The sequence below is a fragment of the Sapajus apella genome, unplaced genomic scaffold, assembly GCF_009761245.1.
Source record: "Sapajus apella isolate SASKATOON/1434 unplaced genomic scaffold, GSC_monkey_1.0 scaffold10, whole genome shotgun sequence".
Classification (NCBI taxonomy): domain Eukaryota; kingdom Metazoa; phylum Chordata; class Mammalia; order Primates; family Cebidae; genus Sapajus; species Sapajus apella.
In genome coordinates, this window is record NW_022436950.1 from 29891198 (window position 1) to 29905784 (window position 14587).

A 14587-nucleotide genomic window follows, 5' to 3' on the forward strand; every position below is an offset into this window, starting at 1 on the left:
AATATATAATATATATTATATATAAAATATATGTATTTTAATATATATTTATATATATAAATATATTATATATATAAATATATATAAATATACATGTGTAAAATATATATATAAATATATATATATAAAACTTCTGGCTTCTTTCATTTATATATTTTGAAGCTTTCATAAGTTAAAGATCCTCATTAATTTTATTTTCTGTTTTAAGAGAAGCATCAGAATTTATTACACATGTAAAATCTAGAAAAAAAGACTTTAATAGAGCATTTGTTTGTTTGTTTGTTTTTAAGGCTCAATGGAGCAAACACTCCCATTTATTTAGCAATCACCATATGCCAGACACTGTTCTTAGAGTCTTTTTTGCATTAAAATGTAATTTATCTATTTATTATAATTGTACATATTTATCAGACACAATGTGGTGTTTTGATACAAGTATACAATGTGTAATAATCAAAATAGCATATTTTGATAGAGGACTTAAAAGTAGATTAAAAGCTACAATTTTTAAGATTGGCAATAATATCTCATTCAGTCTTGAAATGAAGTAGAAGTTATTTTTGCTTCCATTTTACAGATAATAAAATCAGCGGGCTTGACCAAGGAACATTGCAAGCAGCTTGGCAATCTAGAAGCATACAGGGCATCAGATGTTAAGCCAGAGGAACAGATTAGAATTAGGAGGAAGGACCAGATCCAGGTAAAAAGGAAGTACAGCATCCATACTTTTCTGGAGCGTGGCATCAAAATCAGGGCTTTGATAAATAATTTCAGATAAATATTAATGATTCAATCATAGGCAATTGACCAGGCACAGTGACTCATGCCTGTAATCCCAGCACTTTCAGAGGCTGAGGAAGCAAGAGGATTGCTTTAAGCCACGAATTTGAGACCAGCCTAGGCAACAGAGTGAGACTCAGTCTCTACAAAAAAATAAAAAATATAGTCAGGCATGGTGGCTCACACCTTTAGTCCTAGGCTACTCAGGAGGCTGAGATGAGAGTACCACTTGAGCCCAGGAGTTTGAGGTTGCAGTAAGCTATGATTATGTCACTATACTCCAGCCTGGATGACAGAGGGAGACTCCATCTCTTAAAAAAAACAAACAAACAACAACAATAACAAAACAAACAAAAACATAGGAAATTGTCTCATTAAGAATTCTAAGCACTGAGAAAGCATGAATTCATCTAATTTCAAACCTGGATGCTTCAACAAATACCACCAGAACACTTTAATAGAAGTCAAGTGCCATTGCAAAGACAGGGGAAGTCTTATAGCACTGACAGCCTTGTGTTAAGCAATGTATCCTTAGCACTAGGTGTCAGTCTGAAGAACATGATTTATCTTTGGGAGCAAGATAGGATGTAGTTGAAGGTAGGGTCTTCATGGAATATGTATGCTAAGTACTGACTGCATTACAGGAATGATAAAGGGTTAGTTTACAGGATGAAGAAGAAACCGATACAAAATAGCAACCCGTTATATACAATATTTTCTTTTTAACTTTTGATTTTGCAAAATGAGACTAAAAGACAGTATCAATCTAGAAAAGTACTCTACATATTTTTAAAATTTGAGGAGAGAAATTTATAACATATCTAAGCACTAGCTAGCATGCAATATGACATTTCGCTTTTGCTTTGTAGAACAATCTTAGTTCTTTTCTGCTCATAGCATTCCAAACACTTCCAGGAAAGCTACTGCACTTCATGTTGAGTAGTATCTCCACTGTAAGTAAACTTGAAAACCCTATTAAAGATAGTCTCCCTTGTCCCATTCCTCAGGGTCCTCAACCTCTTTCTCAAGAAAACTATAATTAATATAGTTAACATGATCATCTATCTTTATAAGAATGAAAATTATTTAGCTTCTGATTCTGTCTTCAACAGAATAAGATCAAACAGCCTTCCCAAGCTGAGAGTGGCAGAGCCAACAAAATTAACATTACTTAGTAATTCTATCTAAAAAACAAGGTATGCTGTTTATATTGATATTTTTAATGACCCATGAATATTCCTTTATAAGCATGTTTCCTATTTTATACTCTAAAATTGAGAAATCATCATTTGCTTATCGAACTGAGAGAAATTTTTAAAGTCCTAGTTCCAACATTGGCATGGATATTGCAAAACTCAGACTGCCTCTGCTACCAGTAAAGTGCATATTGGTACTATAATTTTGGGGAACACTCACAATGTACATGTTAGTCACATCAAATATACTTATTTCTTTATACTACATAATCCCACTACTACAAATTGATGCTAAGTACAATGTCAGCAGTGACAAACATTTTAGTAGGATATTTATTGCAGTGCTATTTAAAATAGTGAGATATTAAAAACAATCTGAATGTCCAACAATGGTGGGTAAATGGTGAAATAAATTATGAAATATCCATAGGATAGTATATCACAGAGTCATTAAAAATCACCTTTTCAAGTAACTGGAATATATAGAATAAAAAATTTAACTTCACTTTTGTGAAAAGAAACCACAACAAAAACTGGAGGAAAATATACCAAAATGCTGGTAGCAGTATTAATAATAAAGAAAAAGAAGTTGATCAGAAAAACCAATACCGTTTTTTTAAAAAGGCAGAAAGTGTGGTCTAAAATGTTGCTAAAAATCAGTGCCAAATTTACCATCCTTGTTTCTGGACTTCATTCTGACTTTTTTTTTTTGGCGGGGGGGGGAAGGGGGGAATAAGTTTAGGAGCCTAAAACACATTTCCAGTCTAAATTTAGTAATACTGTGTTTTATAAAATCTAAGATACCGTTCATTACAATACACGCCTCATTTACTACCAAGAAAAATAATGTCATCAATTTAACTATAGAATCACTTAACTTTACATAATTTAACGTAAAATTACATGTATCACAGAACTGATAAAATACTGCAATGGCATTTCTGATGTCCTATTTTATGTACGCCTATTGGTAGCTTGCTTTTATCTGGAAACACTAGTTACTTTGCTCAGCTAATATTTTTACAGAAAAACACACTTTTTCTGGGAGGGAAACTCTTTTATCTTAAACAAAAAGAACTTAGTTATAGTTGAAAAAAGAATGGTAATTTCCATTCCATATATTCTGTTTTGATAACTTGGCTATTTCTGGTGATTTAATATATTTTTAAGAGACTTACTGCATCTAGCCACTTTTATAAAATGTGATTTAGATAACTAATTCACCAAATGTAATTTAATGTTATTTTCATTTCCAGATAGAAGGGAAAACCATACTAATTGTACTAAACCACACATATCCAAGTGGGAAGACCTGGTAATAAGAGAGGTTTAAATATGTTTCCATTTTTATGTACACTTTATTTTCACCGGTATATTTATTTGAAAATAGGCAAGTCATCTTGACCAAATACACTCAATATTCATATTCCCACAACAGAAATCTCCAAGTGGACGATGGTTAGGGGATCAGATTATGAAAAATGTTTCTGCATTACAGTCAGTTGTTTTTTTTTAATAATCTAACAAAAATCTTTTCTTTTCAGTTTTCTTTCTTTCTGGAAAGTGGTCAGAGCAAGATGAGATTGGAAATTGCCATGTTTACCATATCAACTATAAGATAAAAATCAGAAAGGGAGGAGTTTACTTCTTATTTAAAAAGAGAAAGGTAAGGTTTACCTGTAATACAGATTTATAATTAAAACTTAACTCTGTGCATTGAAAACATTACTAATTCATTGAATGTATACTTTACAAAAATCTCATTCTACTTGTAATTTTGGTTTTGTAGGTGAATGGGATAGAAAAAAAAGTTCAAAACGTCTTTTAAAAAATTACACATTTAAATGTTCACAAATATCCATAGTATACACTAAGGAATGAATAAAAAAGGGAGACTTCAATACATTTGGCCTTGAACTATGTAAAAACACATAATAAAATAACATAGTTTATAAGTAGACTTTAAATCAACACTTACAGACATTTCACCTTTCTTCTCTATTAAGTTGCCAATTATCTATAGGCATGATTTTAATCTATTTGCTTCATTCTATACAGATTTCAAAGATAGGAAAGCTAAGTTTGAAAAGAGAAATAATAGCAGTTTTTTATCTGAGAGAGAGATAGAGAGAGAGAGAGAGAGAGAGAGTGTGTGTGTGTGTGTGTGTGTGTGTGTGTGTGTGTGTGTGTGTGTCTGCCTGTGTCTTGTGTGTTTATGTGTATTTGGTTGTAGGAAAGTGAGGTCAGAATTGGGGCTAAAAAAGGTACATATTTACAGAGTGCCTATTGTATGACAGACACTGCAATATGAAGGGTTAAATATGGGCTTTCAAAGGAAAATTCCTGATTATAAGGGAACATGAAAAGCCAATGTTTTCCTTTATGTTAATTATTAATCAAAAGTCTATACAAAAAGTTTAGCAACACCTGGCATGTTGTTCTTTCATAAGCAATAAAAGCCTTAATTTCATTCAGTGTTTAGTTCCCTTAAAAAAAAATCCGAATACATGTTCAAAAAAAAAGTAGAAAGCATAAATAATATCTCAAGCTTATTGCAGTGAGGGCCTTCTGAGGTTCTGTTATTACTCTAAACTCAGTTAAGCTAGTTTCGAGTCTCAATAAAAAGCCAATTAATGAAGCACAGAACCAAAGGAATGACATCTTAACACTGAGCTAACTGAAATTTTTTATTGAGAAGTACATTTTCAACTCTGCCTTCTTTAGGAAATGTATTCTCTGTGGGTATATAATTGTGGAAATCAAAATGTTTTCCTGCAAATTCAGACAGCTGATCATCCTTGGAAATGTTAACCAGCTTTCTAAGAAGTAATTATTTTAATATTTCTGTTAACTAAATGAGTGAATTTGAGTTGGATTTTTTTCATTAATCGAAACTTAGCTAGTAAGATGAAATACATTCAGCATTCAATAACCAAAAAATTATACTAATTAGAAAAACAAACACTGCTTGGGGAACCATGTTTGCTAGTAGATCAACTCTGAAATTTATCCAGCTTTTCCTAAATTTTAGATTTTACCACACATTGCAAGCATATTTCTGATCCAGCTATCTAAAAACCCACGATGCCTTTATTTTATTTCAGTTTATTCATGATTGACACAAATATAGTACTGACCTTAATTCCAGCCAGAAGTTATAAGATACTTTGGATTAGGTCAATAAAATCTAAAAGAAGAAGAAGAAAATATACAGTAAGTTAAATCAGTTGAACAATCTGGCCTTTTCTTTCACTAAGGAGGAAGATAAAGTCAGAAGTGATTTGTTCCTCATTCCATAAAATGCACTGACTGAAACATATCCATTTACAATGTATGAGGGTTACACATAATAAAACTTTAAACTTAAAAATACGTTCTACATTTTATTAAAAAAAATATTAAACGCCAAAATTAGGTCCTATTTTTCTTTTATACTTATTTAAAGTAGAAGTTTATACTTATTTAAAGTAGAAGTCCTATGCTTATATTCTAATACAACCAAACAAAAGAATTTTTAACATATTCTGCTTCTAAAATACTACCATTGCTCTTAAGAGATGTTTAATGAAAAATAATAAAACTCGTGCATTTTGATCCTGCCATAGACTGAATGCTTATGTCCCCTCCACCCCAAATTCATATGTTGAGATCCTAATCCCTCAATGTGATGATATTTGGAGGTGGGGCCTTTGGAAGGCGATTAGTGCCCCTGTAAAAGAGATCTCAGAAATATAAAAAGTATGACTATGCCTTTACACGGGAGATCACAGGGAGCACTCTCATGCCTTCTGCCATATGAAGACGAGGGAAAAAACAGCGAGCAGGACCTCAGCAAAAACAATCTGCTGCTGCCTTGATCTTGAACTCCGCTTCCAGAACTGTGAAAAATTTATTTCTGTTCTTCTATGTTTGTTAGAACAGTCTGTACAGACTGACACAGGTCTTTAATCTGGTTTAATATACACAGAGAGTCTATAGATTTTTAGTCCTGGGTCAACAATCAGTCTAAACCTTTGCTAAAGGTAGCAAAGGTCAAATAAGACCATTCCAGTGGTAAACAATCAATCTTCCCACTGGTCTCTTGCACCTTAGCCTTGCCACAAAATATGCTGAGAAGTAAATATGCATAAAAGTATGTTGTCAAATGAAAGTATAAAGAAGATAAACCAGGGACAAAAAAAAAAAAAAAAAAAAAAAAAAAAAACCTAAAAACCCAAATGTCAGCCTGCCTCTGGGACAGATAGTAAACAAAACTTTAGAGTGACAAAAGAGTGAGACTCGCCTCACCACAGGGAGCATCTATGGCAAAGTCTCTAATTAAAAGGCAAGTTAAGTTCTAGAAGTATGGTTGTGAGTTAATTGGATAGAAAACAGCATATGTTCTTCTTCTATGTTCAAAATGTTTCATTATTAGACTCCTATGCTAAATCCCAAAACTAAATTAGCCTAAAACCAATTATTTACTGAAAAGGACAGTGTAAAATAATATAAAGAAAATACTAGTTAACCACAGAAAATACAACTGAATATGAAACAGTTGATTTTTAATCCTAAGGGTTTTTAATCCTAATAGTTGATTTTTAATCCTAACAAAATGATAGGTTGATACATCTGTGGAGATTTGTTTTTTAAGTATCTGAGGAAATTATGATGGATATTTAAGATTAATGCCTTTAGTATACCTATTTTGATTTCAAACACCTGATATTATTTTACTTCGATAAAAATATTATTTTTTGGCTAAAAGCCAGCAGCTCCCTAATTGTCATATTGGCCCAGGGCACCACTATAAACTCTTAGGGGGATGGTGAAATATTTTCTTTTTCTTTTATTTTTTTGAGACAGCATCTCACTCTGTCACCCTGCACTCAGTGGAGGGATGTGGTCATGGCTCACTGCAGCCTCAACCTCCCAGTTTCAATCTGTCCCCCCACTTAAGCCTCTGTAGTAGCTGAATCTACAGGCATGAACCACTACACCTGACTAATTTTTGTATTCTTTATAGAGATGGAGTTTCACCATGTTGCCCTGGCTGGTCTCAAACTCCTGGACTCAAGCGATCCACCCACCTTGGCCTCTCAAAGTTCTGGAATTACAGGCATGAGCCACCCATGCCTGGCCGAAATGTTTTCAATATATGAAAACAAAAACAAAAAATCCACAGCAATATCCACTAAGCAGCACAAGAACCATTAAAGTGGTTTATGGTTTCAATATTAGATTATGCTACTTTCCTTTCAATGATGCTCACAGCTTTGAAAAGTTGGGTTTTTCATGAGGTTTGTGATATAAAAGCAAATACTGCATGAAAATCAATGTGAAATAGGAATGACCAAAAATCTTTTTTTCCATATAAAATTAAAGGAAATAAGAATGATAGTGTCCAGTTTGACTCCAAGGTTTGAGGGCTGGGCAGTATTCAACAGGCACAAATCCCATTAGTAAGTGATTGTGGGTTTCTACACATAAAACAAAAATAGATTTGCTTTCAATTTATTTGAATTATTTTTTCAAAAGGCTTCTAAGTTGTTAGAACTTAAACATATTATGCTAATTAAATTAAACTGTGAGGTACATCTTTTGGCCTAGAGGCATCTTGAAAATAAAATTACTCAGATGCTAAGGGTATCAAAAACTGGGAATATCTGGAACATTCCTGTTAAAACATAGTTTCTTGTTTGTTTTTTTTTGTTTTGCTCCACAAATTTAAAGAGAAAGCATGAGAAATTTAAAACAAAAATACTAAGAGAGAAAAGGAAAAAAGAGAAAGAAAAAATAATGTCTCTAAAACAAGAAGAAAAAATGCTAAGAGAGTAAGAAGGACAGTCACGGATTCAACACACTCAGTGACAGTGTTTGTGTGGCTGGATTGCATGTGCACTACTGTGTATGCAAGAGATGGCTAAAATAGAATGTACGTAAGAACGCTAAGCTATGAAAGACAGAGTGGATACACTGCATATATGTTCATTTTAGTCATATTATCAATCACTATCCCCTAAGAAAAAAGGAGGCATTGAAAAAGAATATTTAGATCTAAATATTCACTAGGAAAAACAAATGATAGCTTGCACAGCAATGTGAATGTACTTAATGCCACAAAACTGAACCCTTAAAAATGGTTGAAATGTTATATTTTATGTTACATATATTTCACTACAATATAAAATAAGTGATGCTGTTATCCTAGGATCTTGCATAGTGTCTCATACAAAAACCTGCTCTATAATCACTAAATGCATACTGAGCAATGACTACCAGGATGATATTGCCACTTAACAACTCTTTAAAGAGAATGTGGTTCACTAGTTGCCTGGAGTCCGGAAAAGCCGAACATGAAACTGCCCATTTGTTGCTTGCAAGTTTTAGGCGTCACTTTATCATTTGACTATAGCTACTTCTTGCTAATTGCTCGTTGACACAGATCAGCATCCTGATATCTTTAATATTCTTAAAAATATACTGGATTTCTTGTATGTGCACTCCCAAATGTATACTTTCATAGCAAAAACAAAATGATACTTGTGAGTTTTTTTCTTTTAGTTCTATGACACAGGAACTTGACTTCTTTATGTATTCCATATGTAACTGGAAAGACATTCCAACTTACTTGTCACTCTTCCAATGTTCCTCCTCCCCACAACTACCAGCCCCATCTCCAAAAAAAATCTTGCTTTTTTTTTTTTTTTTTGAGACAGGGTCTTGCTCCGTCAACTAGCTGGAGTGCAGTGGCATGATCTCAGCTCACTACAACCTCCACCTCCTGAGTTCAAGTGATTCTCCTGCCTTAGCCTCCCGAGTTGCTGGGATTACAGGCATGCACAACCATGTACAGCTATTTTTTTTTTTTTTTTTTTTTTTTTTTTTTTTTAAGTGGAGATGGGATTTCAACATGTTGGTCAGGCTGGTCTTGAACACCCGACCTCAGGCGATCTGCCTGCTTCAGCCTCCCAAAGTGCTGGGATTACAGGCCTGAGCCCACCACACCCTGCCAATACTATTTCAGGTATGCGAACTTTCTATTTGAACCCAAGGTATTCCACACACAAAATATCAACAAATATTGTTAAATGAATAAAGGTGCTTACTGTTGTATTTTTTCCAATTCTATGTCAAATTTAAAGAAACAGTTGAAAATACCCATTTTGGTGAGAATAAGAAAATAAAAATCCCATCCTTGCCTTATATGACTTCCATTGAAAGGACAGTCTCTTCAATAAATGATGTTAGAAGAATGAAAATGGGCTTTTATCTTACACCATGCACAAAAAGCAACTCAAAATTGAATGAAAACTTAAATGTAAGATCTGAAGTCATAAAACTCCTAGAAGAAAGCAAAGGAAATAAGCTTCTTGACATTGACTTTGGCAATGATTTTTTGAATATGACACCAAGAGCTCAGGCATCACAAGCAGAAATAAACAGGTGGGGCTACATCAAACTGTCCAAAAAAGGAAACAATCAAAAAATAAAAAGGTAACCTAGAGAATAGGGGAAAAAATATTTGCAAGCCATATATCTGACAAGAGGTTAATATCCAAAATACAGGGCTGGGTGTGGGGGCTCAGGCCTGTAACCCCAGCACATTGGGAGCCCAAGAGGGTGCAGTGCTTGAGTCCAGGAGTTTAAGACCATTCTGGGCAACATGGAGAAACCCCATCTATACAAAGAATGACAAAAAAATTAGCTGGGCATTATGATGCATGCTTGTTGTCCCAGCTACCCAGGAGGCTGAGGTGGCAGGATTGATTGAGCCCAGGAAGTCGAGGCTGCAGTGAGCTGTGACTGTGTACCAAACTCTAGCCTGGGCAACAGATAATAAGACCCTGTCTCAAAAAAAAAAAAAATTAAAAATATGTAAGGAAAACAATGAGACAATATCTAAAAGCAAACAAATAAAAACAACCTGATTTAAAAATGAGCAAAGGACCTGAATAGACATTTTTCCAAAGAAGACATGGCAATGGCTAACAAGTTTATGAAAAAGTGGCTAATATCAGAAGTTATCAGAGAAACGAAAATCAAAACCATGAGATATCTATCTCACACCTGTTCGTATTGTAAGGTCTTTTAGGCTGACTGATGGCCCTATGGACGCCATGTTAACCTCTGTGACCTGCACAGACACTCCAGATGAGTTCCTAGAAAATCTGAAATAACTGGAAGACCATGAAAAAGGGAAGAAATGATCAACCCCTGCAGTGCCTACTTAGCTTTAAGACATTCTCTATTGTTCCCTATTCCCATCCCAGTTGATAAGGCCATTGGACTTTGTGGGTCAACCTCATGACTCCATACCTTACGACCTCCTCCCAGCTTGCAGAAAACCACCCTAAGCTGTAACTTCTGTAGGTTTCCACTGCCCACCCCAAACCTATAAAACCACCCTTCATTGGCTCTCTTTTTGGACTCAGCCTGCCCGCACTGGGGTGAATAAGCAGCCATGTTGCTCACACAAAGCCTGCTTTGGCGGAGGTGGGGGGGCGTGGGGGGTCTGGGTCGTCTCTTCATTCAGAGCACACGTTTCAACAAGTATGGCTATCATTAAAAAGATTGTTTAAAAAGTGTTGAATGTGGGGAAAAGGAAAGGGAATCCTGTATACTGTTGATGGGAATGTAAATTGGTACAAGCGCTATGGAGGCACCTCAAGAAATTAAACAGAAAACAACAATTTGATCCAGCAATCCCACTACAGGGAAAAGACACAAAGAAAATTAAGTTGGTATCTTGAAGAGATATCTGCATTCCTGTGTTCACTGCAGCATTATTCACAATAGCCAAAATATGAAAACAACCAGTGTCAATCAACAGATGAATGGATTAAAAAATTGCAAGATACGGCCAGGCTCGGTCGCTAATGCCTATAACCCCGGCACTTTGGGAGGCTGAGGTGGGTGGATCACCTGAGGTCAGGAGTTCGAGACCAGCCTGCCCAACATGGTGAAACCCTATCTCTACTAAAAATACAAAAAATTAGCCAGGCGTGGTGGCGGGCACCTGTAATCCCAGCTACTCGGTAGGCTGAGGCAGAAGAATCATTTGAACCCAGGAGGCAGAGGTTGCAGTGAGCCGAGATCACACCACTGCACTCCAACCTTGGTGACAGAGGGAGACTCTGGCTCAAAAAAAAAAAATAAATAAAATTGTGAGATACTATATATAAAGGAATATTATTAAGACTTTAAAAGGGAGATCCTGCCATTTGCAACAAAATGAAAAAACCTGAAAGGCATTATGGTAAGTGACATAAGCCAGACACAGAAAGAAAACTACTGCACAATCTCACTTATATGGAATCTTAAAAAGCTGAACTCATAGAAGAAGAGTAGAATGGTGGTTATCAGGAGGTAGGGAGGTTAGTGGAATGAAGACATGTTGGTCAAAGGCTATAAGGTCACAGTTATACAGGATGGCTAAATCTAGAGGTCTAACGTACAGCATGACGACCATAGTTAATAATATTGTAAAGTATACTGAAAATTTGCTTAAAAAATAGATTTCAGGGGTTACCTTTTAAAAAGGTAACTGTGTGAGGAGACAGACATGTTAATTTGCTTCACTCTAGTAATCAATTCACTGTATGTGTATATATATATACATCTCAAAACATCAAAACGTCAGGTTGTACACCTTAAATATATACAATTTTTATATTAAAATATTGGAAACACAGTTGAGGGAAAAGAGGCATTCATTTTTGACCTGGTGGACTCAAGCTGTCCTGTGGCTTCTATTTTTTTGCTTGCTTTTCTTAAGGAGAGAACTTTCATTTGCAGTGCCAGGAGCAGCTGCTTTGTAAATAACTCCTTGGAACTTTTTTTCTTTTTTTCCAACCAAGCCAGTTATTGAGCAAATAGGAACAGAATCATGAAGATTGATGTTGCCCTAAGGCTCAGTCCTGACTGTGAACATCTGCCATTTCAAACACAGAAGTCAAGACTTTTTGTGTAGTAGTTTGCTAAACAATGCCCTAAGCAAAACACAAATAAAATTCTTTTCAATAGGATTTAGCTGCTTCCAGGCAGCTTAATGTACCAGCATAGTAAAAGCACCACTTCTCCATCCTCTCTCTTTATCCTCACCTAAAAGGTAAGAATAATATCAGCAAATCATCTTAATTGCTAGAGCTCTTCTTAGCCCTCCCTCACCCCCGCCAGCTTCATGCCTCCATATTATAAATCATATTGTGATGGTCAGATAACATTATAAAGCCTGTGTCAAACTAAAATATGCCCGATTATATCTCACAAGGAATACAAAATGAAAATAGCAGACATCTTGTAGCTATTGGATTATCAAGGTTAATTGTGAGTTGAAAATTCACAACTATTTCTTATGTTTCTCCCTTGTTAAAGTTACATTGAGTTTTCAAATTATATAAATTGTTACTGCTTAAGTAATAGAAAAGTTACTACTTGAGGTACAACTTACAGAAACAAATGTTGGTAATACTGCAGTTAAAAGATATTTAAAAGATTCTATTTTTCAAAAAAAAATGGAGGCCAGGTATGGTGGCTCACGCCTGTAATCCAAGCACTTTGGAGGCCAAGGGGGGCGGATCACCTGAGGTCGGGAGTTCAAGACTAGCCAGACCAACATGGTGAAACCCTGTCTTAAAAAAAATAAAAATTAAAATTAAAAAAAAAATGGAAATGTTTATTCTTTATAATTCTTGTGATTATCATGTTTTTGAGATATAGAGTAGGCTTTTTTTTTTCTTTTTTTTTTTTTTAATGGAGACAGGGTCTCACTCTGTTGTCTCTGCTGGAGTGCATTGGCATGATCATGCCTCACTCCAGTCTCAACCTCCCCAGGCTCAGATGATCCTCTCACCTCAGCTTCCTGAGTTGCTGGGACTACGGGCATGAACCACCACGCCCAACTAATTTTTTTTTTTTTTTTTGTAGAGACAGTTTCCCCATGTTGTCCAGGCTGGTCTAAACTCCTGAGCGCAAGTGATCCAACCTCTGAAATTGCTGTGATTACAGGCATAAGCCACCATACCCAGCTGAGTAGGGTTTTTGTTGTTGCTGTTGTTTGATTTATTTTTTTTTTAGCATCAGTTAGTATTCTAGGGATCCAATGTTCTTTAAAGAGTCCACTTAGAATCTAGTGGGATAGGGGAAGTTGTGAAAAAGTCAAAAGACAAAAAGTTATGACGCAAAAAAAATACATATATTTATATTGCCACAAGGAAATACTAACAGAGCTTTTGGGAGACAAAAAGGAGAACCAAAGGGTGGAAAATCCTGTTATGAAGATAAAGATTTACAAAGGAAGTCACATTTGAGTTAGTCCTTGAAGGAGGCAAGAGATTTTGATAGGTAGAGATGGAGTAAGAAGGAGACCAGTTCAGACAATGGACAGGACACCACAGAAACAAAGTAACAGAAGAATCAAAGCCCAGGGGGTGTTTGGAAAAATACATAGCTAGGGTATGACACGCAAGAAGAGCAATCATTGAGTGAAAAGCAGTTGGATCTATATAGTAAACAATGACCTTGAATGGCAATCTGAGGAGGCTATTCAATTAAATGTATTTAATTTTGTAGGTGAAAGTGGACTGCTGAAGGTTTTAAACTCAAGAATGGCATATTTAGGAATCTTTTTTTTTTTTTTGAGACGGAGTTTCGCTCTTGTTGCCCAGGCTGGAGTGCAATGGCGCGATCTCGGCTCACCGCAACCCCCGCCTCCTGGGTTCAGGCAATTCCCCTGCCTCAGCCTCCTGAGTAGCTGGGATTACAGGCACGTGCCACCATGCCCAGCTGATTTTTTGTATTTTTAGTAGTAGAGACGGGGTTTCACTATGTTGACCAGGATGGTCTCGATCTCTTGACCTCGTGATCCACCCGCCTCAGCCTCCCAAAGTGCTGGGATTACAGGCGTGAGCCACCGCGACTGGCAATCTTATGTAGATTGGATCAGAGAGGGGAGTGCTTAAAGAAGTATCCATTTAAGTGGCTCCTTCAGAAGTCCAGGTGAATGGCAATGAAGAGCCAATGCAGGTGGAGACAGCGTCCATATAAAGGAGAGTGTTATAGGATTGCATGGATATGTGTATTAGTTGGCTTAGACTGTGATATAGTTTTGGTGTCTCCACCCAAATCGCATGTTAAATTGTTCTCCCTGTTGCTGGAGGTGGGTCCTGGAGGGAGGTGACTGGGTTATGGGGGCAGAGCTCTCGTGGCTTGGTGCTGTCTTCATCATAGTGAGTTCTCAAAAGATCAAGTCATTTAAAAGTGTGTGCCACCTCCCCCGGGCGTTCTCCCTCTCCTTTTCCTCCCCACCCCGTGTCTCTCTTTCTGGCTTGCTCCTGCTTTCACCATATGAAGTGCCTGCTCCTGCACTGCTCTCCACCATCAGTAAAAGCTCCTTGAGGCCTCCCCAGAAGCTGATGCTGGCACTGTTTTCTGTATGGATTGCAGAACCATGAGCCAATTAAACTTATTTTTATAATAAATTACCCAGTCTTGGGTATTTCTTACAGCAATGTAAGAACAGCCTAATACACTGAACTGAAGAGTGGGGTGTTGCTATGAAGATACCTGAAAATGTCGAAGCAGCTTTGGAACTAAGTAATGAGCTGAGGTTGGAAGAGTCTGGAGGGCTC

The 14587-nt window shown here is 36.1% G+C and overlaps 1 protein-coding gene across 1 annotated transcript in view; it reads right to left on the reverse strand.

Moving 5' to 3' along the window:
• MAP2 (microtubule associated protein 2) overlaps positions 1–14587 on the reverse strand; it is a 302193-nt gene that overhangs the window by 213865 nt on the left and 73741 nt on the right. Inside the window, exon 3 of the mRNA XM_032278374.1 lies at positions 5114–5163. The gene's annotated coding sequence lies outside the window, so the exon portion shown is untranslated. The remainder of the gene's footprint in view (positions 1–5113; positions 5164–14587) is intronic.